The 22,094-nt window shown below is 41.6% G+C and overlaps 1 protein-coding gene across 1 annotated transcript in view; it reads left to right on the top strand.

Annotated features, from left to right (window-relative positions):
- Positions 1-2,798: 2,798 nt before the first annotated feature.
- LOC122557930 (mitochondrial glutamate carrier 1-like) overlaps positions 2,799-22,094 on the top strand; it is a 141,416-nt gene continuing 122,120 nt past the window's right edge. Inside the window, exon 1 of the mRNA XM_043706156.2 lies at positions 2,799-2,844. The gene's annotated coding sequence lies outside the window, so the exon portion shown is untranslated. The remainder of the gene's footprint in view (positions 2,845-22,094) is intronic.

Here is a 22,094-nt window from a genome sequence, read left to right as displayed (position 1 = left end):
TGCTTAACCCTTTGAACTTCAATATAGGTTTGCCCAGATTGACTCCTTAAATGCCAAAATGTCTGCCTATGCATCAGGAAGTAATACTAACTATTTGAAGCCAATGCAGTTTTGTTTTCACAATGTCATAATCCTGAGACACCTCAAATGACAGTGAGGCATAAATTTCCTGTGCTTTATCCATAAACTTCCTCAACATGCACTATGTCCAATCCTCTTTTGCCCAATTCATTTGTCGAGCCAGTTTCTCAAATGATATGAAGAATTCCCCCACATTCATTTGCTCAAACTTTGTAAACTTAAAATGTTTCCCGATTCAACGTTGACCAATATCCTCCCCACCAAGGTCTGCATCAGTGTCTGGCACCACTTGTTTCAATTACATCCTTTTATGTTGATATTTATATTCCTTCAATTTTGCTTCTTTTTGCATTTCCAATTCTGGTTTTATTTTCTTTGTTTCAAATTCTATTTCTCTTTCCCTACCGTTTTCTGTTTTTTCTTGAACTTTTTCTTCCCTTTGAATTCCATTGCCACATTTGTTTCATTCATTCACTTATTTGTAGGAAATAACAGGTGACTGGTTCACACTCTGATTTATTCTTTAAACATCACAGCTTACAGCAACTGACGAGGGAAAACAAATTGGCGACCCACAGGCTTGAGATGCTTTTATTATACAGCAACAGCAGTTTCCTTTCCTTTCAGGGGTCCAATAGCTTTTGCCCCAAACATTCACACTCCTAAGCGATTGAGCAACTTGGGAGCCAATCACCTAGCTATTGGCAGGTAGGAGGCCTGTGTTAGTGATTACTAGTCCACATGGCAATCAGCAATTTGTTGTAACCCAAATTTCCAGTCTTACAAATCCCTTGGGTCCAGTTCATCTGTAGTAGCCTTCCCTCAACTGACTGAACAAATAGCAGTGTAAGCAATACTTACAACAATGCGTAATAAAAGCAGAAGTTCTTGGAAAAGCTCAGCAGATCTAGTACCATCCAGGGAAAGAAATCAGAGCTAACGTTTTGGGTTGAGTGACCCTTCCCCAGAACTGCGTAACCGTTCTGAGGAAGGTCACTTGACCCGAAACGTTAACTCTGACTTCTCTCCACAGATGCTGCCAGAGCTTTTCCATCAATTGGTTTTATTTCTGATTTACAGCATCCACAGTTTTTTTTTGGTTTTTACTTACGAGAGTCAGATTATATGCTTTTTAAAAAGTGCAGTAGTCTTTCAACAATCCTTCATTTGTACAAAAGTAATTTTGCCATTTTAGTCCACTATCAAAAATGCAGAATAATGAAAAAGGTACAGTCTGTACATATTCCAATTGAAATTTTGATGACGCGACAGAGAAGAATGATGAAAGAAATATAGTGGATACTTGTCAAAAAAATCTTATTAAAATATTCGAATGGAAGCACCTATATTCAGTTTATAACATAACTTAAGGACAGAAACAGACTATTAGATTTTGGAAAGGAAAGTGATTGACCATCTTTACTTCATAATTTTGATTATAAGTTCACTGAGGTGAGTTGTGCTCACCTTTGTTGATTGGCTTTTGCCCAAAACGTCAATTCTCCTGCTCCTCGGATGCTGCCTGACCTACTGTGCTTTTCCAGCACCACACTTTCAACTTTAATCTCCAGCATCTGCAGTCCTCACTTTCGCCATTTTTAATGAACCTGTTCAGAGATGTCATTACACACCTTTAAAGCTGACAGGACTTTAACCTGTGCCTCCTAACTCAGAGGTAGGGACACTCCCACTGTGCCACAACAACCCTACCTTTTGATGTAGGTTTGCTCACTGAGCTGGAAGGTTCATTTTCAGACGTTTCATCACCATACTAGGTAACATCTGAAAATGAACCTTCCAGCTCAGCCAGCAAACCTACATCCAGAACCTCAACCTGAGCTACAAATTTGCTCAAAACTTGCTCACCCTACCTTTGTTGATATATTTTTTCCGGCATAACAGAATAATTATGCATGTTAATAATATGCAATAATATGCACTGGCTACAGTGGGAGGAGAAAATTTCGTGTTTACTTTTGGGTTAGAAATTGCTTCGCATTCTTTTACTATCTTGTACCCGTAAAAGCAAGTCACTTGGAATGAAATTTTTGACAATTTACGATTGATTTTCTCCACCAGTTCTCCCCCATAAGGTAAACAATAGATCAGCTAGTGTGGAAGGAACCAAATCTGCCAATCAGATGTTGCAATGGACAAAAAAGATTGAATCACTTGAATCTTTTAAAATTGTACTTATGTTGCGGTGACCCAGAGTCGGTGATTGGAATTACAAACCTTTCACCATCTTTTACTTTATGTACTCACTCTCTTTTACATAAACGACGTTGAAGGAGGCGTGGATTAGACTAATACATTATTACCTGGAACTTTCAAGCACTCCAGAAGATAACGGTTTAAAAGCACGAACAATCAAAGCAATTTTTCTCTGGCCCCTTCTCCATGCAATTCCCACCTCACGCCACAAACAAAATAGAAATTGTGCTGCGAAGGGATAGAAATAACAACAAATGCGTGACTTGTTGCAGGGTGAACAGTGCAGCACACCGAACAAAGCCCAGACGCGTCGTCTCGCACTAACCCCGCCGTCCATCCCCGGAGGTGAGGTGGGGTGGGGGGGAGAAGGAGGCGTGTGCGCGCGCGCGGCCAGGCGTCCGTCCGTCCCCACCCCACCAGCGGGCGCGCGCACGAGCACGCGCCCCACCACCGCCGCCTGCGCACGGACGTCGCGAGCAGCCATAGCCCTCCCCGGGTGCCAGATGGTGTTCATTCTGCGGGAGAGTTTGTAGCGGAGAGCGGGCTAAGGTAAGGAGCGCCCGGGGCGAAATGCAAAGCTCAAGCAACTGCAGCACAATGTACTGTACGGGAGTGACGGAGGAAGGAGTGCCCTCTTCCCCCACCCCGGTCACTGTCCTTTAGGTTGCTGCTCACCTAGCGGTTTTATGAATCAAGTCTCATTTGCAACACATAGCACACAAAATTTGGGAATTCCACAGCCAGGCATATATACAGAACAGGCTGGCTGTTTTGTGTAGAGTAAATCGTAGCCCAGACAGCGCGTTTGCCGTCCTTCTTATAGTGTTCTGTAAAATGCGCACCGTTTTATTTCCGTGTGATTTTTAAAACGAGATGTATTAACCTTTTAATCTACCAGCATCGTGGCTGCTTCCGATCTTCTTAATCCCGAGGCGAGTAAAGGTGGATTTATTTTATTACGAGACAGTGTTGCTGCACAGAGACTCAATGGATCCAGCTACTAATCTCCTGCGTTTGATCCAATAGGAAACGTGTCAGCCTGTTTAATTTCCCTGTTATTTATTTCTCGCTGTGGTTCACAGGCTTTGAGTGCTTCAAGTAACCTCTTACAGCCGAGTTTGTAATGAATGAGTGAGGACAGTAACAATGGCTGCTCTAGAATGCAATGAGGGGAGACAAGACTGAAAGAAATACTCCTGATTTTGTTAACAGACCGTAGTGAGAGCGTCCTGAATGTAGTTTTTCATTTCAGTCATTTTGTCAGACAGTATTTGTAAAGGCTGTGGTTTGCTTTCCTTCTGCAAATGATTTTTTAGTTTACTTTTACTCAGCTGCCTTGCCCTTTCTCATCTTGCTTTAGTCCAAAATGTATGGTATACAATTGCCAGGAGGGAACTGTGTGAGTCCCCAGAATTTGGCTCGTGTTTGGTATTTACTCTGAAAGTCAACAGACATTTTCCTACCTTCACATTAGCCGCAGCGTTCCAAGGGTGATGAAATAAAACGGAATGATGAACATGCAATTTTCGTCCCACTCTTTCAACCCATTAAACTTTGCGCCCGTACTTAAGGGTATAGTAAAGGTCAACAGTGGCAAACTGACGGAAACTGATAACTACCTCCCACCTTGCTACATCGTGTTCAAACCAAATCACTTTCAGCTTTCAATATGAGAACTTGACCGTTGAAGTATTTAAAATCGCAATGATTTTATCCATTGCTCCCATTATGACTTTAAAACTTAGGGAAAATTTGAATATGACAGATGCAAACAATCCTTTATGCAAGTAAAGGGCTGGAAGAGTTTATACTTTTGTGATCCTTAGTTTGGATACAGTTAATAAAAGTGGAATTTTCCTCCAAGCATGCCACATTTCACTTGCAAATGGTTTACTTGCATACAGGATTGTTTGCATCTGTCAAATTCTCTGTAGCTTGAACTTTTAAGTAGACAGGCAGGAGGCTGGAAGAACACAGCAAGCCAGGCAGCATCAGGAGGTGGAGAAGTCAATGTTTCAGGTGTAACCCTTCTTCAGGACAGGGAGTGGGTGTAGGGGGAGCTGCAGATAAAGGGAGAGGCAGGGCAGGATGGTGAAATGGGGATAGGTGAAGACATGTCGAGGGTACGACCTTGAAGGTCAATGGGAGGAATGAATCCATTTGGTGGCAAGGAGCAGTGATGGGGAGGGGGAGGGATGTTATTTGAAATTGGAGAACTCAATGTCGAGTCCTCCGGGCTGTGGGCTGCCTGGGCAGAAGATAAGATGTTATTTCTCCTGTAGGTCTTGTGGTTTGTTTTAGCAATGGAGAAGGCCAAGGATGGTGATGTCAGAACGGGAGTGGTTAGGGGAATTGAAATGGGTGGTGGGTCAGCCCCTGTCGGTTTGGAATTTGTTTTAAGAGCAGACGGCAGTCAGATATCACATCAAAACAATTGTTTTTCTGAATAAAAACTGAAGTAACAGATGTGCTGTAAGTCAGAAATAAAAACAAATTGCTGGAAAAGCTTAGCAGGTCTGGCAACATCTGTGAAGAGAAATCTGAATTAATGTTTCTAGTCGAGTGACCCTTAGAATTGGACCTGCAGAGATTTTCCAGTAATTTCGGTTTTCATTTTCCTTTTCTTACTGAGATTACTCTGTGAAGCATGGGAACAGGCCAGGCAAAACAGGATTGCAGATGCTGGAAACCAGAGTTTAGATTAGAGTGGTGCTGAAAACAGGTCAGGCAGCATCCGTGGAGCAGGAAAATTGATGTTTCAGGCAAAAGCCCGATTCCTGATGAAGGCTTTAGAAATCGTGGATGCATTGGTGATCATTTTCCAATGTTCTATAGATTCAGGATCAGTTCCTGTGGATTGGAGGGTTGCTAATGTTGTCCCACTTTTAAAGAAAGGAGGGAGAGAGAAAGCAGGGAATTATAGACCAGTTAGTCTGACCTCAGTGGTGGGAAAGATGCTGGAATCAATTATAAAGGATGAAATTACGACACATCTGGATAGCAGTAACAGGATAGGTCAGAGTCAGCATGGATTTATGAAGGGGAAATCATGCTTGATTAATCTTCTGGACTTTTTTGAGGATGTAACCCTGAAGATGGACAAGGGAGATCCAGTGGATGTAGTGTACCTGGACTTCCAGAAAGTCTTTGATAAAGTCCCCCATAGGAGGTTAGTGAGCAAAATTAGGGCGCATGGTATTGGGATCAAAATACTGACTTGGATTGAAAATTGGTTGGCTGACAGGAAACAAAGAGTAGTGATAAACGGCTCCCTTTCGGAATGGCAGGTGGCAACCAGTGGGGTACCGCAGGGATCAGTACTGGGACTGCAGCTTTTTACAACATACATTAATGATATAGATGGTATTAAAAGTAATATTAGCAAATTTGCTGATGATACAAAGCTGGGTGGCAGGGTGAAATGTGAGGAGGATGTTAGGCAATTACAGGATGACCTGGAAGGCTAGATGAGTGGACAGATGCATGGCAGATGCAGTTTAATGTGGATAAATGTGTGGTTATCCACTTTGGTGGCAAGAACAGGAAGGCAGATTACTACCTAAATGGAGTCAAGTTAAGTAAAGGGGCAGTACAACGAAATCTAGGTATTCTTGTACATCAGTCAATGAAAGCAAGCATGCAGGTACAGCAGGCAGTGAAGAAAGCCAGTAGCATGCTGGCCTTCATAACAAGAGGAATTGAGTATAGAAGCAAAGAGGTCCTTCTGCAGCTGTACAGGGCCCTGGTGAGACCACACCTGGAATATTGTGCGCAGTTTTGGTCTCCAAATTTGAGGAAAGACATTCTGGCTATTGAGGGAGTGCAGCATATCTAACTTTGAAAGATTGGAGTGACTGGGCTTGTATACCCTTGAGTTTAGAAGGCTGAGAGGGAATGTGATTGAGACGTATAAGATTATTAAAGGATTGGACACTCTGGAGGCAGGAAGCATGTTTCTGCTGATGGGTGAGTCCCGAACCAGAGGACACAGTTTAAAAATAAGGGGTAGGGAGCACTATCGGGGATCCAAGATGGCGGCGACCCAGTAAGATAGTGCTCCTCCCAAGACTTGGGCACAGTGGGTCACCTACCCCCTACCAAGCTCACCAAATCATTTATAAATCATTTATAATAGTTTAGTAACTGAATTAGTGGTTTAATATTACATTTAAGCTACATTTAAGCAACTTTATCCTAAGTTAAAATGACTAAAGGGAAGGGAGCCCGCAGCTCTCAGCAAGCAGCAACCCCTCCCCCACACTCTCCAGCTGCAGCAGAGGCGTCCACAGCCGCCCCGGGGGACTTACCTACAGTAGCAAGCCTTACAGAAATGATTTCCAAGCTTGACTCGAAGATTGATGCCTTTATCGTCGAATCCAGGAACCGTTGGGAGTCGCTCTCGGCCGCGCTGCAGCAGCACGACCGTGAAATTGAAGAAATTCAACGCCGAGTCGGAGGGGCGGAGCTAAAGGCCGCGACCTCGGAGACAACCGCTCAATCGGCCGTGGATCAGGTCCGGACTCTCGAGCAGCGAGTCCGGACCTTGGAAAATCATATTGACGACCTCGATAATCGAGGTCGTCGAAAAAATATTCGTTTGCTGGGCCTTCCCGAGCAGGAAGAGGAAGGCCACCTTACAGCATTCCTGGAGCAGTGGCTGCCACAACTTTTAAATCTGCAAGTCGGATCAGGCCAGGTAAGGGTGGAATGGGCCTACCGGGTCGCAATACGCGGGCCCGGCTCGAACCAGCGCCCACGCCCGGTCCTGTTCCGGCTGCAGAGCTACAGGGAGAGGCAGATACTCCTAGAAGCCTCTAGAAATCTCGGAAAAGACCCCCAAGCTATGATCTACAAAGGATCCAAGATCATGCTATTTCAGGACTTTTCCCCGGCTCTGGTTCGAAAGAGGAAGGCATTCGACGAGGCGAAGAAGCGTTTAAGGGACTTAAATGTACAGTACTCCTTACGCTACCCAGCGATGTTACGCTTTAACCATGAAGGTTCTGTATATAACTTTGGATCACCAGAAAAGGCTAAGGAATTCTTGGACTCTCTTAGATAAACTGTAGGACATAATGGATGTTGGTCTGCCTTCCCCCCCCCCCCGTTTTGGTTTATATCCCCTCCCTTTTTTTTTCTTACCTTATTGCTTAATATTATTATGGGGGGAGGGGAGAGGGATTTGATTTTCTCCCCCCCGCCCCCCCCTTGGAGTTGTTTTCTGTTATTATTTTATGTATATATGAGGGGTGTATGTATATGTGTGTGTATGTATGTATGTATATATATATGTATGTGTATGTATATATATGTATATATAAGTTGGGGGATTTGGTTAATGTTGGTGGGGGGAGGTGGTTACCTTATTCAATTTTACCTCTGTCTTTAGGAGCGGGGTTGTTTTTCCCTTCGTTATTTTGTATTATCATATTTAATTATTATTTGTTGAACTGGTAATTTTATAGTTATATGTTTATATATGGTATTAACATTACCAAATATACCCAGGTGTTGGTAGGGGTGGGGGTGGGGTGCTCACTGTTAACTCTAGCTTTGTATTATATTTGAATTTTCCTCACTTTATTGAGGAGTGCCTGGGTCAAGGGTGGGGCATTGGTTGGGAGAGGATATGAGGGATTTTTGGAGAGGAAGTGATGCCCCCTGGGAACAAGGGGGAAAGTCTCCACTTAGATACGTTTTATATTTTTTTTATTTAGAAATAGTTTTTTACTGTATTGTTGTGGGTGTATTAAAGAGGGTTTATTTTTGTAAATTTTACATGTTCCATGCTCGGGATGTTCTGGATAGGGTTCCCCCTCCCGAGGGGTCTCGGATTGGCCCAGAGGATTATGGTTGATCAATCGGTTAAGTGGTGCACCTGGAATGTCAAAGGGAGTAATTCGCCACTTAAAAGGAAGAAAATATTATCAAATCTTAAGAAGGAAAGAGTTGATATAGCTCTCCTACAGGAGACGCATCTGTCAGATAAAGAACACTTGAAATTACGACAGGGCGGATTTGATCAGGCCTTTTTTTCTTCTTTTAGCTCAAAAAGCAGGGGAGTTGTTATTCTTGTTCGGAAGAATTTCCCTTTCAAAATCCTAAAGCAGATAAAAGACGAATCTGGACGATATATCTTGATTAAAGCTCTCATAAATGGAGAGGAATATGGGATTTTAAATTTGTACTGCCCCCCGGCACACCCCTTTAAATTTATAACAGAAGCCTTCTCAAAATTGATGGCTTTTGATGCCCGTCATATAATTATAGGGGGAGACTTTAATTGTATTATGGATCCGGAAATAGACAGGATTCCCAAGAGTACTGCAGGAGTATCTCCCAGATCTAGACAATTGATGGATCTGAACAAAGAATTAGGATTAGTAGATGTATGGAGATGTCTTCATCCACAGGGTAGAGATTTTTCTTTCTACTCTAATCCACATAAATGTCATACCAGAATTGATATGTTTTTTGCCCCCTCAATTTTTTTAAATTCCATATCATCCTGTAAAATAGGTAATATAGCAATTTCTGACCACGCTGCTGTATATATGGAAACTAAGGCGAGGAACAGTGGGACATCCCTTCGGCATTGGCGTATGGACCCCTTCTTAATGAAAGATAGTAAATTTGTAAAGTACTTCTCTCAAGAATTTAAAACTTTTTTAGAAATTAATTCAGGTACAGCTAGCAACCCGTCAATGATGTGGGAGACCATCAAAGCTTACACGCGAGGCTTGATCATCTCCTACTCAGCGACCCAGAAGAAATTAAAAGGAGAACAACAGCGTTTGCTTGAAGCCCGCTTAAAAGCGGCTGAAACAGCATACACTGATAGACCCTCTATTATTAAATTGCAAAGGATTACAGCTCTTAGGACAGCTCTAAATACTACACTTACTCAAACGGCTAAGAGGGAAATATTATTTGCAAAGCAAAGATTATATGAATATGGCGACAAACCGGGTAGATACTTAGCATTTCTTGCAAAGAAAAAAAAGGCCCCTCAGACGATTATGTCTATTAAGGAAAGTACGGGTATTTTGACTCATGATCATAAAAAGATTAATGCGACCTTTAGAAAATTCTATTCTGAGTTATATAAATCACAGGATTGTGAAGATAGGGCGAAGAGGATGCAGTCATTTTTTAAAAATTTGACTTTTCCAGACCTAACTCCGGAACAAGTATCGGTCCTAAATGCTCCTCTTACACCCCAAGAAATAGTTGATGCAATTAGGCACCTTCAAAATGGCAAGACGCCGGGCCCAGATGGCTTTCAAGCTGAATTCTATAAAGAATTTACAGAAATACTGGTTGGTCCACTTATGGACATGTATAACTATGCATATAGTCAGGGCTGTCTCCCGCCTTCGCTGAAAGAGGCAAATATCTCTCTTATCCTCAAAAAAGGAAAGGACCCAGAAGATTGTACATCATACAGACCAATATCCTTGCTAAATGTAGATTTTAAAATCCTCTCTAAAACGTTAGCACTGAGATTAGAAAGGATACTGCCACATATTATAAAGGAGGATCAGACGGGGTTTATTAAGGGCCGTAGATCATCCAATAATGTTAGAAGGGCTCTGAATATGATTCAAGCTTGTCATCAGGGAAAGATACCAGGAGTAGTGGTTTCATTAGACGCGGAAAAGGCATTTGATAGGGTCGAATGGTCATATTTGTTTTACACATTGGAGAGGTTTGGTGTTGGACAGGTGTTTACCAAATGGATCTCAACATTGTATAGTGATCCCAAAGCAGTTGTGGTTACCAATGGATTAGGCTCGGATAGCTTCAGTGTGGGTAGGGGCTGCCGTCAGGGATGTCCCCTCTCGCCATTGTTATTCACGCTAATAATTGAACCACTAGCAGAAGCTATACGAGCTGATCCTAACATAGTGGCCCCAAGGATTGGTACAGGTAAACATAAAATTACCCTTTATGCAGATGATGTTCTTCTATTCCTCAGTAACCCTTTGATGTCCATACCTCGCTTAATCCAAGTTATTAATACATTTAGTGCATTCTCAGGCTATAAAATTAATTTTTCAAAATCGGAAGCTATGCCAATGGGTGGCCTTGCTGTGATACCCCGCTTAGCGGACGGTTCCCTTTTTCCCTTTCGCTGGTCCCTGGAGGGTTTCTTATATTTAGGCATTTTTATTACTCCAGTATTTGGTCAGTTGTATAAGGCTAATTTTGTGTATTTATTGGAAAGGATAAGGCAGGACCTCCAGCGATGGGGAGACCTGCCAATTTCCTGGCTGGGTAGAATAGCATTAATCAAAATGAATATCCTGCCCCGTCTCCTATATCCTATGAGAATGCTTCCGGTGATGCTGCCGAGGACAGCTTTATGTAAATTATACGGCTGGCTGAGTTCCTTTATCTGGAACCATAGGCGACCCCTCATTAAGCTGAAGAAGCTACAGCTTCCACAGGCAAGGGGTGGATTGGACTTCCCAGATTTTAGGAAATATCAATTAAGTTCCCTATTAAGTTATATAGCTGATTGGGTCTTGTCTGATCCACAATCAATCTGGTTGGACATCGAGGCTTCTCAAGTAAAATACCCACTTATTAACCTTTTATTCTCAGACAAGAGGAAAATCATTACAGATAACTGTAAAAACCCTATAATACTGAATACAATCAAGGCTTGGAATATAATGCGGCAAAATGAGGGTAATTCACATAAAACATCCCCCTATGCACCGATAGTGGGAGCATGGGGATTCCAACCGGGGTTAACAGATGCCACTTTTAAACTCTGGAGAGCCAGGGGTATCTCATGTCTTGGGGATTTATTTAAAGATGGGGTCCTGATGTCTTTCGGACAGCTGCGTCAGAAATTCGGATTACCCAATGGAGACCTCTTTCGATACTTCCAAATTCGAGATTTTATACAGAAGAAGACTACGTTATTAGATAGTCTTTATAAATCCGATAGAGAATGTAGTGTCCTACGACCAGTGGGGGTATCTTCCGTCAGTAATATTTATCATTTGCTACATGATGAAGTATCGGGAGATATGGATAATCTGCTTAAAACATGGGATCAGGATCTGGGACTAGAAATCTCCACAGAAACGTGGAATGATATCTGGGAAAATGCTAGAAGAATTACTATTTGTAACAGAACCCAGGCTATCCAGCTGAAGATACTTCATAGGGCCCATATAGCACCGGTTCGATTGGCAAAATTTAAGGCAGGAGCATCTCCAATGTGTCCTAAATGCAAAATAGAGGTGGGCACTCTTGTACATTGCTTATGGACCTGTCATAAGATCCGTGGATATTGGACTAAAGTAGCAAGTACCCTGACAGAAATTTTAGGAACGGAAATAAAAGTGGACCCCGTATCTCTCCTCTTGGGCTTTTCGAACTTTCCCTCCCTGGACACGTACGGGAAGAGACTATTTTCTATTCTTTCTTTCTGTGCAAGGAAAAATATTCTGATGAACTGGGTGGCGGAGGGCCCCCCTGGACTTTCAAATTGGCACAGACTAATTATGGAATGTATTCCCCTTGACTTCCTTACAAATATGGTGCACCGAAAGACCGAATTATTTTATAAAATATGGCAGCCCTTTTTGAATTACATAAATACAGATATTTCGGCTATCCTAACAAGGGCTTTTATTTAATTGAGACTACGAACCTGGCTGGTCCGCGGCCCCTCGGGGGAGGAATCCCGCACGAATACGGGTTTTATCATATCTGATGTTAACACATCCCGAGCATGTAAGAGACTTAAATATACACCCTGGTTAGTTGTAGGTTAGATTAGTAGATAGTTGAGTTTTGTCTGTTTGTTTTTTTTTGTTGGTTTTTTTTTTGGGTTTTTTTTTGTTGTTTTGTTTTGTTTTTTTTTGTTGTCAAATCTTGGCTATTGTATATTTGAGCTAATTGTATATCAATGTTTATATCTGAGAGTTTTGTTTATTTTTGTAAACTTGTAAAAATGTTAAATTTCTAATAAAAATATCTATAAAAAAAAAAAAAATAAGGGGTAGGCCATTTAGAACAGAGTTGAGGAGAAACCTTTTCACCCATAGTGATCGGTGTGTGGAATGCTCCACAGAAGGCTGTGGAGGCCAAGTCTCTGGATACTTTCAAGAAAGAGTTGGATAGAGCTCTTAAGGATAGTGGAATTAAGGGTTATGGGGAGAAGGTAGGAACAGGATACTGATTGAGGATGTTCAGCTCTGTTCATGATGAATGGTGGTGCTGGCTCGAAGGGCAGAATGGCCTACTTCTGCACCTATTGTCTAATGGGAACAGGCCAACCAGGATGCCATTCTAAACTTATCCCATCTGCCTGGATATGATCTATATCCCTCTAAAGCAAAAAAATTGGAAGAAAGATAAGTTTATTTGAAAAAAAAGTGATTATATTGACGTCAATATAAAGTTTAAATTAACCGCCGCCTGTAGGGGGAAGAAAAATGTTAAGGAAAGCTGAACATAATTTTGAGATCCCTGTGGAAAGGTAAATCAGGATGTGGTTCCATTGGTCTCAACTCTGGTTGCTGGTTTCTCACAATTGAAGATGACAGCTACTTTTAAACATCTTAAGATTTTGGAATTGGTTTCTGTGACTTGGTTCATTATAATGAAAATATGAAAATCTTGGTGCTGAATTCATTGTGGATGTAGACAAGGGCAAGAACAGCGTGGGTAAAATAGAAATAAGGGAAATGTTTATAACTGCACTGATGATATATTGTTAAAGAGAAGAGAAATTGTGACTGAGGAGATAAGAAGGTTTATCTGTTGATAGACCGACAGGTGTTCAAAAAATTTCCCTGTAAAATGACTTATCATGGTATGCATCACTTACATCCCTTTCACACAAAACTGATAATTCTGATAGAAGGTATTAATGTGTTTAGTTTAAACATATGAACTTCACGTAGATGTCATATTCATCCTTTATCTAAGGAATGGGACCCAAGGATTAGCATTAGCAGATATTGGAATTCTTCCCTTAGGGCATGGTCAGTTGTCACTTTACTTGAGCTGTTGAAGATCTATTTTGTTCTTTCATAGCAAGTCAGTAATTTTGGATGATTTATTCAAAGCCATGACTGCTGTTGATGGGATGGTGCTGAGCTGCCTTTTTAAACTGCTGTAGTCAGTGTGGTGTTGGGACATTCATAGTACTGTTAGAAAGGCAGTCCCTGGAATATAACCCATTGGCAGTGATGGAGTAGTGATATAGTTGTAAGTTAGGATGGTGTACAGTTTGGAGGAGAAATCTCTGTGGGTGTTCACATACTTTTGTTTTCTTTGCCTTTCTAGATGGTAGAGGTCATGGGTTTGCATAATGCTGTCAAAGGAACTTCAGTAAGTCATTGCAGGGCACATTGTGTATTGTACACACTGCTGCCATTGTGTATTTGTGCTGAAGGGAATGAATCTTGAAAGTGATGGATGGGTTGCTGATCAATCAAACTTCTTTGTTTTAGATAATGCTGGGCTTCTTGAGTGATGTTCGATCACTCAAGAAGCCCAGATTCCTGATGTTAGATTCCTGAAGAAGGGCTCATGCCCGAAACGTCGATTCTCCTGCTCCTTGGATGCTGCCTGACCTGCTGCACTTTTCCAGCAACACATTTTCAGCTCTGATGTTAGATCTACACTTGCTCAGGAAAGTGGAGATGATCCGTCACATGATTTGTGCATAATAGATGGCAGGCAGACACTGAGGTGTCAGGGGGCAAGTTAATTGCTGCAGAATTCCCACCCTCTGACCTGTTGTCACCACAGTATTTCGGTGGCTTATCCAGTTAAGTTTCTGGTTAATGATAATACACAGGATGTTAATGGTGATGTTATTCAATGATAGTAAATGTATTTGAATGCCACTGGGAGATACAAAATTTTCTTTTGGTGAGGATAGAATTTTTTGGAAATTGTGTGATGTAAATATTTCTTGCCAGTTGTCAGCCCGAAGCTGAATGTTGTTCTGATCTTGCTGTAAATTTTACATGTACTGGTTCGCTACTGGGGAGTTGATACTGAACACTTCAATTGGAAACAAACATCTCCAGTTTTGATCTTATGATGGAGGAAGGTGATGATGAAACAGCTGCAGATGTTTGAACCTAAGGACACAACCCTGAACAACTCCGGCAGTGGTATACTGGGTCTTTGTCCTTTGTGTTAGGATGACTCCATGCAGTGATGTTCTTTTCCCCTGGTTCCTAGTGACTTTGGAGTCGAAAAGAGTGGTGCTGGAAAAGCACAGCAAGTCAGTCAGCATCCAAGGAGCAGGGGAGTCGACGTTTTGGACATAAGCCCTTCATCAGGAATGTCAGTCCTAGTGACTTCAGTTTTGTTTGCTGCTGTGCTTGGTCAAATGCAAAAACATGTTGATGCAGTCATTCTCCTTTCAGCTCTTGAGTATGGCTATTTTGTTCACATTTGGGTAAGTAGTGAAATGACGTCAGGAGCCAGATGACTAACATTGGTGAGCAGGTTATTGCTGTATAAGTAATTTGGATGGTCTTGTTGATGACACTTTTCATCACTTTGCTGATGGTCAAGAGTAGACTGATGGGGTAGTAATTGACCAAATGAGATTTTTCTTGCTTTTTAGCTATAAAATGGACATGGGTAATCTTCCACAATGTCAGGCTGTAGTTGTACTGGAGCAACTTGGTAGTGGTGCAGGTGGTTCTGGAGTATAAGCTTTTGGTGCTCCATTTGGGATGTTGTCAGAGTTCATAAAGTTTTCTAATGCCTTCAGCTATTTCTTGATATGTGGAGTGAATTGAGTTGGCTTGGATGAGCATTTGTGATAGTGGGGGCAACAGGAAGAGATTGAGATAGCTGAAGCACTTGTCGGTGATCTTTCTCTTTTGCACAGATGTACTTGCCCCCCCCACTGTTGAGGATGGTTATATTTGTGGAAGCTCTTTCCTTGGTTTGTTGATTAATTGTCCACCACTCTTCACAACTGGATGTGGTAGGACTGCAGAGATTTGATCTGATCTGTTGGTTTTGCAGTCACTTATCTCTAGGAGAAAGTGAGGGCTGGAGATCAGAGTCGAGAGTGGAATGCTGGAAAAGCACAGCACGTCAGGCAGCATCTGAGGAGCAGGTGAATTGACATTTAGGGCAAGAGCCCTTCATCAGGAATTAGGCTTGTTCCTGATTAAGGGCTCTTGCCCGAAATGTCAATTCTCCTGCTCCTCAGATGCTGCCTGACCTCCTGTGCTTTTCCAGCACCCCAGTTACTTATCTCTGTCTATTGTGTGCTACTTCCATTGTTTGAAAAGCACGTAGTCCTGTGTTGCTTCACCAGATTGGCACCTATGTCTAATGCTGCTCCTAATCTCATTGAACAGGATTGGCCCACTGGTTTGATGGGAATGGCAGGGCAAATGCCAGACCATAAGGTTACAGATTGGCTAAGTTTGAGCTAATGCATTTGTTCTGAATCTATTCCATATTGCTAGTTCATGGGATGTTACTGGTCACAGAGAAGTTTAAACAATGAAGGTTGTATTCCTGACAAAATTCCAACAATGTTTCGTTGCAACATTGGGTTTGCACTTTGATATGTTCATAACTACCTTTACTGTTCCTGATAACAAAAAAGGCAGCAATGAATACTTTGAAACATTGTAATCTCCCTTGGGTTCAAAATATATTTTTAATCATCAGGGTATAGCTCAGCAAGTTTATAACTATCATTGAGTACAGATTAGATTAGTCCAAACATTATTTTTATAGTTATTACTATAAAACATCACCTCCAGGTTTCTCCTTCCCCAGCTATGCCTCATTCTTGAATACACTGTTGCTGTGGTGCTGTTGTGATTTTTTGAGGTTCTTACACACTTGATGCAACGCACCAACTTCTGTGAACAAGCAACCACATTTTATTAAACACAGTACGTTACATGCTTTGGAGAAACTATGAACACTCCTCGCCATGCTGGCGAGTTGTCTCCAGGGGTCTCTCTGAACAAAGGAAACAGTCCTTCCTTTATACACAGTTAGCAATGCTCACAAATGACCACCTCACCTCCAGAAACAATGTAATGCAAATCATCCCTTAATTGCGGGATCTGGTATGAATTGTATTTTTTAACCTACAGTGGAGTAGTCAAATTCCAACTGTAATGTTCTTATTGATCCCTGAATAGGGGATGAAAAATGTAAATCATCCCTGGATGGCAAGGAAATGGCCAGGTAAACCTCCCGCATTCCACCTATAAGACAAAAACACACCACCTTACCCCCCAGGGCATTCAATTTCTTGCAGGTCAGCAGAGCAAATGAATTCTTTCATATCACAGTGCAGTTTGACAGTGCTACTTATTGTCCAGTGATGTATCTTATCCAAGAAATCAATTTTCATATGCGCATGTTATAATGTTGGGAGAAAGTGAGGACTGTAGATGCTGGAGAGTCAGAGTCAAGAAGTGTGGTGCTGGTAAAAGCACAGCACGTCAGGCAACATCTGAGGAGCGGGAGAGTCGATGTTTTGGTCACAAACCCGAAATTTCGACTTTCCTGCTCATGAGATGCTACCTGACCTGTTGTGCTTTTTCCAATGTCATATTATTGGTCAGAGGCTTTTATGGTGCAGGGGTAGTGTGCCTGTCTCTGGGTCGGAAGGTCCAGGTTTAAGACCACTAGCTCCAGAGGTGTGTCAACACAACATTTTTTTTACTTGTTCATGGGTGTTGGGCGTCACTGGCTGGGCCAACACTTATTGCCCTTCCATAATTGTCTGAAGGAGAAAGTGAGGTCTGCAGATGCTGGAGATCAGAGCTGGAAATGTGTTGCTGGAAAAGCGCAGCAGGTCAGACAGCATCCAGGGAACAGGAGAATCGACGTTTCGGGCATAAGCCCTTCCTGAAGAAGGGCTTATGCCCGAAACGTCGATTTTCCATAATTGTCTGAAGGGCAGTTGAGTCAACCACATCGCTGAGAGTCTGGAGTCCCTTGTATACCAGACCAGGTAAGCATTAAGTATCCCTGAAGGATATTAATGAATCAGATTTATTTTTATGACAGTCGACACTTGTTACATGGTTTCCATTAGATGAACTTTTTTTTTAATGAATTCAAATTTCACCATCTGCCCTAGTGAGATTTGAACCTGTGTCCCCAGAATGTTAGTGTGGGGTTCAGGATCTAAGTAACATTATCCGTGTGCCACCATTTCCCCTGTGCTTGAACAAAAATCTTTTTTTGACAATATTGCTGGTTCCCTGTTAACATAGAGGCTTCAACAACCACTCCGGTTTTGTGTCCATTGCTCCGCACTCATCATGCCCTAAACCATCCTCTTTGATTACTGGATAATGATCAAACTACACTCTAGTTTAACTGAGAAACTGACCTCACCTGCTGCTTTATCTGAAATTGGCTTTCCAGCCAGGACTCTTCAAAAGTAATAGACCATTTAAAGACTTAATATTTCTTACAAAGAAGTGGAAATTGTCGATCGAGTTGGCTGATTATCTTTCATTGTGTGCTTGTTTCTCGACACCATGGAATCTGCTGACAAATCATCAGTGCCTACTACTTGCAGAATCACTGTGTGATGACCTTCGGTCTGACCAGATTAGCAATTCTAATCAATGCAAAGTTATTATCTGATAAAAACATGATTACGGGGAAGTAATATCATTAGCACACATTATTTCAAATAAGAATGCAGGGAGTTGCAGTCTGAAAAATACAAGAGATTAAATTGTATATTAACTGCATGTGTGTTTTGCCACCACCCCTTTATAATTCTATTTACAACTAATCTTGTCAGAGTCTGCATACTGTTTAATGCAGTATTGATAACATTTCTCACTATGGGCGTAAATAGTGAGGTTTCCAATGTAGCAATCACAGCAGAAGAGCGTAAAGCAGGTCTGTGCTGCACAGCAGAAATGTGATTCTGTATTCATGCACTGTGTGAGTGGATTAAAAGCTGGCGGTTGGGAGTGACATTCTTTAGAGAATGTAGGGTGAAGCCTTGAGGTGGAGGGTTGCACAATTACATTAGTCTCCCCAATGCAACTCCCAGGTATCAAAGTATACAAAGTGTAGTTATATTTCACAGGTGGAAAGTGCTCGCAAAGAGAAACTTTCAAGTGCTGAGGCAGAGAGGTTTATTTAATCCTCCAGGAAAGAAAGAGCTTCCATTTATGTGTCAGGATGCCCCAAAGCACTTCACAACCGATGAGGCAGCATAACCAATTTATGCAAGTTCCTGTTGTTGTTAGAGATCCTTCCTTCCTCCAATTCCTACCAATTTTATTGTACTGTTCCTCCTAGAAGAGAACTGAGAGAATACAAAGGCCAGCCAATTATGGAGGTGATAAAAACTCTGAGGCTTGCTTTCTTTAAACATCCAGGTCCTGTACTCTAGATATCAGTGATGTGGAAACCTTCTAGTAGTCAACTAAGCTTATAAACATAGAAAAGTGGGAGCAGAAGAAAACCATTTGGACCCTCAAGCCTGCTCCATCACTTAAGTTCATGGCTGATCTATTTTGTGTTTTGAATTTCACATTCTCAAGTACCCTGATAATCTTTGATTCCCTTGCCTAACAAAAATCTTCCATCTCTGTCTTGAAAATAACCAATAACCCCACTTCCACTGCTATCTGAGGCTGTGAGTTTACTCACTGAATGGAAAAAGTACTCTAATTTCTGTCCTAAGGGTGACCCCTAATTTTAGTACAGTGTCAATTCATGCTGAATTTGCCCACAAGAGCTCTCATGTTTAGCCTGTTAAGTCCATTCATGACCTTATGCATTTTAATCAAGTCATCCCTCACTCTTCTAAACTCCAATGGAAACAAGCCCAGCGTGCCCAAACAATCTTCATAAGACAACCTGTTCGCCCAAGGTATCAATCTGGCAAGCCACCTCTGAACTGGCTCCAAAGCAATTCCATCCTTCCTTAAATAAGAAGACCAAAATGGCACATGTATTTGAGATGTGGTCTTATCAATCCGTACGTGACTGATCCATGTGTAGCCTTTTTGTATTGGCAGGTCCTCTTCATAAAGGTTGGCTTGCCATTAACCTTTTTGAGAATGCGCTGGAACCACCATGCTAACATTTTGTGATTCAGATAGTGCAATATCTAAATGCCACTGCAGTATCCAAATGCCCCTGCACCTCTGATTTCTGCAGGCATTCTCTTTAAGTAATATTCTGCTCTTCTGTTTTCCCCAGCAAAGTGAACAATTTCACATTTTCCAGCATTTTAATCCCAATGCCAAATTTCTGCTAGTTACTCAAAATATCTATGTTCTTCTGCAAACCTCTAATGTCTTCTAGATAATATACTTTCTTACCTATTTGTGTGCCATCTGTACATTTAGCTACTGTGTCTTAGGTAAAGGGAATTAAGACATAAATGTAAATGATAAAATGTTGAGGCCCCATCAGAGCCCTTATGAGATTCTTATTTGTCATATTCTTTAATTAAACAATGGACCATAATCTGTTTTCTATTAGCCAACCAACCTCTATACATGTTAAAATGTTATCCCCTTAACCGTGAACCTTTTATTTGTGATTGCCTTTCAGGTAACGTCTTATCAGATGCTTTTTGAAAATCCAAGTACAGTATGTCCCCCCAGGGTGGGGGAGTCCAAAACGAGAGGGGGAAAATTTATATGGGATCTAAGGGGCAACATTTTCACACAGAGGGTGGTGCATATATGGAATGAGCTGCCAGAGGAAGTGGTGGAGGCTGGTACAATCGCAACATCTAAAAGGCACCTGAATGGGTATATGAATAGGAAGAGTTTAGAGGGATATGGGCCAAGTGCTGACAAATGGGACTAGGTTAGGTTGGGATATCTGGTTGGCATGGATGAATTAGACAGAAGGGTTTGATTCTGTGCTTCTGACTCCTCTTTATCTATGATTCACATTAGTCCCTCAAAGGAGCCTAATACATTGATTAACAATGACTTCTCTTTCACAAAACTAGGTTGACTCTTCCCGTTTACCGAAGTTTTTCTGAGTTTGTAACTATGACCTATTTAACAATAGATTCTGACAGCTTCCCCACAACAGATGTCAAGCTAAGTGACTTATTGTTTCCTGTTTTCTCCCTCAGACACTCTTCTTCAGTACAGAGGTTACATTTGTTACTCTGCTATCTGTTCTATATGAGCCCCAATGATCATACAGTCATAGAAATGTACAGCATGGAAACAGACTCTTCGGTCCAACTCGTCTATGCCGACCAGATATCCCAACCTAATTAAGTCCCAATTGCCAGCACTTGGCCCATATCCCTTTAAACCCTTCCTATTCATATACCCATCAAGATGCCTTTTGAATATTGCAATTGCACTAGCCTCAACCACTTCCTCTGGCAGTTCATTCCATACACGTACCACCCTCTGCTTGAAAAAGTTACCTTTTAGGTCCCTTTTATATTTTTCCCCTCTCGCCCTAAACGTATGCCCTCTAGTTCTGGACTCCCCCATCCCAGGGAAAAGACTTTGTCTATTTACCCTATCTATGCCCCTCATGATTTTATAACCTCTATAAGGTCACCCCTCAGCCTCTAACACTCCAGGAAAAACAGCCCCCAGCATAATCCCTATATCTAAAATCCTCCAATCCTGGCAACATCATTGTAAATGTTTTCTGAACCCTTTCAAATTCTTTGGTCAAGATTCTTCCCCTTGCATCCTGATGTCTTTTTTGTTGAATTCATTCATGGAATGAAGGGGGTCATTGGCGAGGCCAGCAGTTATTGTCCATCCCTATGTATCAACCACATTGCTGTGGGTCTGGAGTAACCTCTAGGCCAGATCAGATAAAGATGGCATTTTTCCCTAAAGTGCATTAGTGAATCAGATGGTTTTTTTTGACATGGTCATCATTAAACTCTTAATTCCAGATATTTATTGAATTCAAATTCCTCCATCTGCTATGGCGGTATTCGAACCCAGTCCCGAGAACATTTGCTGAGTCTCTGTAATAACAATCTGTAGACCATTGCCTCCACTGCCAGGTTTCATGTTTCTACCAGGAGAAAGTGAGGACTGCAGATGCTGGAGATCAGAGCTGAAAATGTGTTGCTGGAAAAGCACAGCAGGTCAGGCAGCATCCAAGGAGCAGGAGAATCGACGTTTCGGGCATGAGCCTGAAGAAGGACTCCTGCCCGAAACGTCGATTCTCCTGCTCCTTGGATGCTGCCTGACCTGTTGTGCTTTTCCAGCAACACATTTTCAGCTCTTCATGTTTCTCCCACCCAGTGAGCTCCACATGCTAGTTGACATGATAACTGTTTACATTTTACTTAGAAACTGAAAAATAGCAGATGTTAAAATGCCTTATAACCAGAAATACAAGAGATATTAAAATGGGTTGAAGAAAATCTTACATTGATTAATTAGCGTTTAATAGCTTTAGTGCTCTTGTTATGATCCCAGCTGATAGTAATACTGGACATGGCAGGTCCTAGAGAGAAACCTGGCTTGATGGATCATAAGTTTCTTTTTTGCAATTGCCTGTCATAGTGGTTAGTCACAAGACATGTTTGCACAAGGCTCCCACTATTCTTTAATATAACAATGCACATTTATTACTCAGAAAAGAATCAAAGGTACATATTAGTTGAGAAAAGTTTGACAGAACTGGCAAAACAAAGTTTCAATCTGTTTTCCAGTGTTATACTTCACTTAATCCTTAAAAAAAACTCAATTTGTTAATTGCTTTCTTAAAATCTTTCTCATTCTCCTTTTTGGACAGCTGAGATACTCTGCTACTAATTTCCAGTTCTGTTGGTCTGA

The sequence above is a fragment of the Chiloscyllium plagiosum genome, unplaced genomic scaffold (genome assembly GCF_037043375.1).
Source record: "Chiloscyllium plagiosum isolate Xiang-an unplaced genomic scaffold, Cpla_swu_hap1 HiC_scaffold_18, whole genome shotgun sequence".
NCBI classification, from domain to species: Eukaryota; Metazoa; Chordata; class Chondrichthyes; order Orectolobiformes; family Hemiscylliidae; genus Chiloscyllium; species Chiloscyllium plagiosum.
Note: the sequence above shows the minus strand (reverse complement) of the source record. Positions and strands in the feature narration are given on the sequence as shown.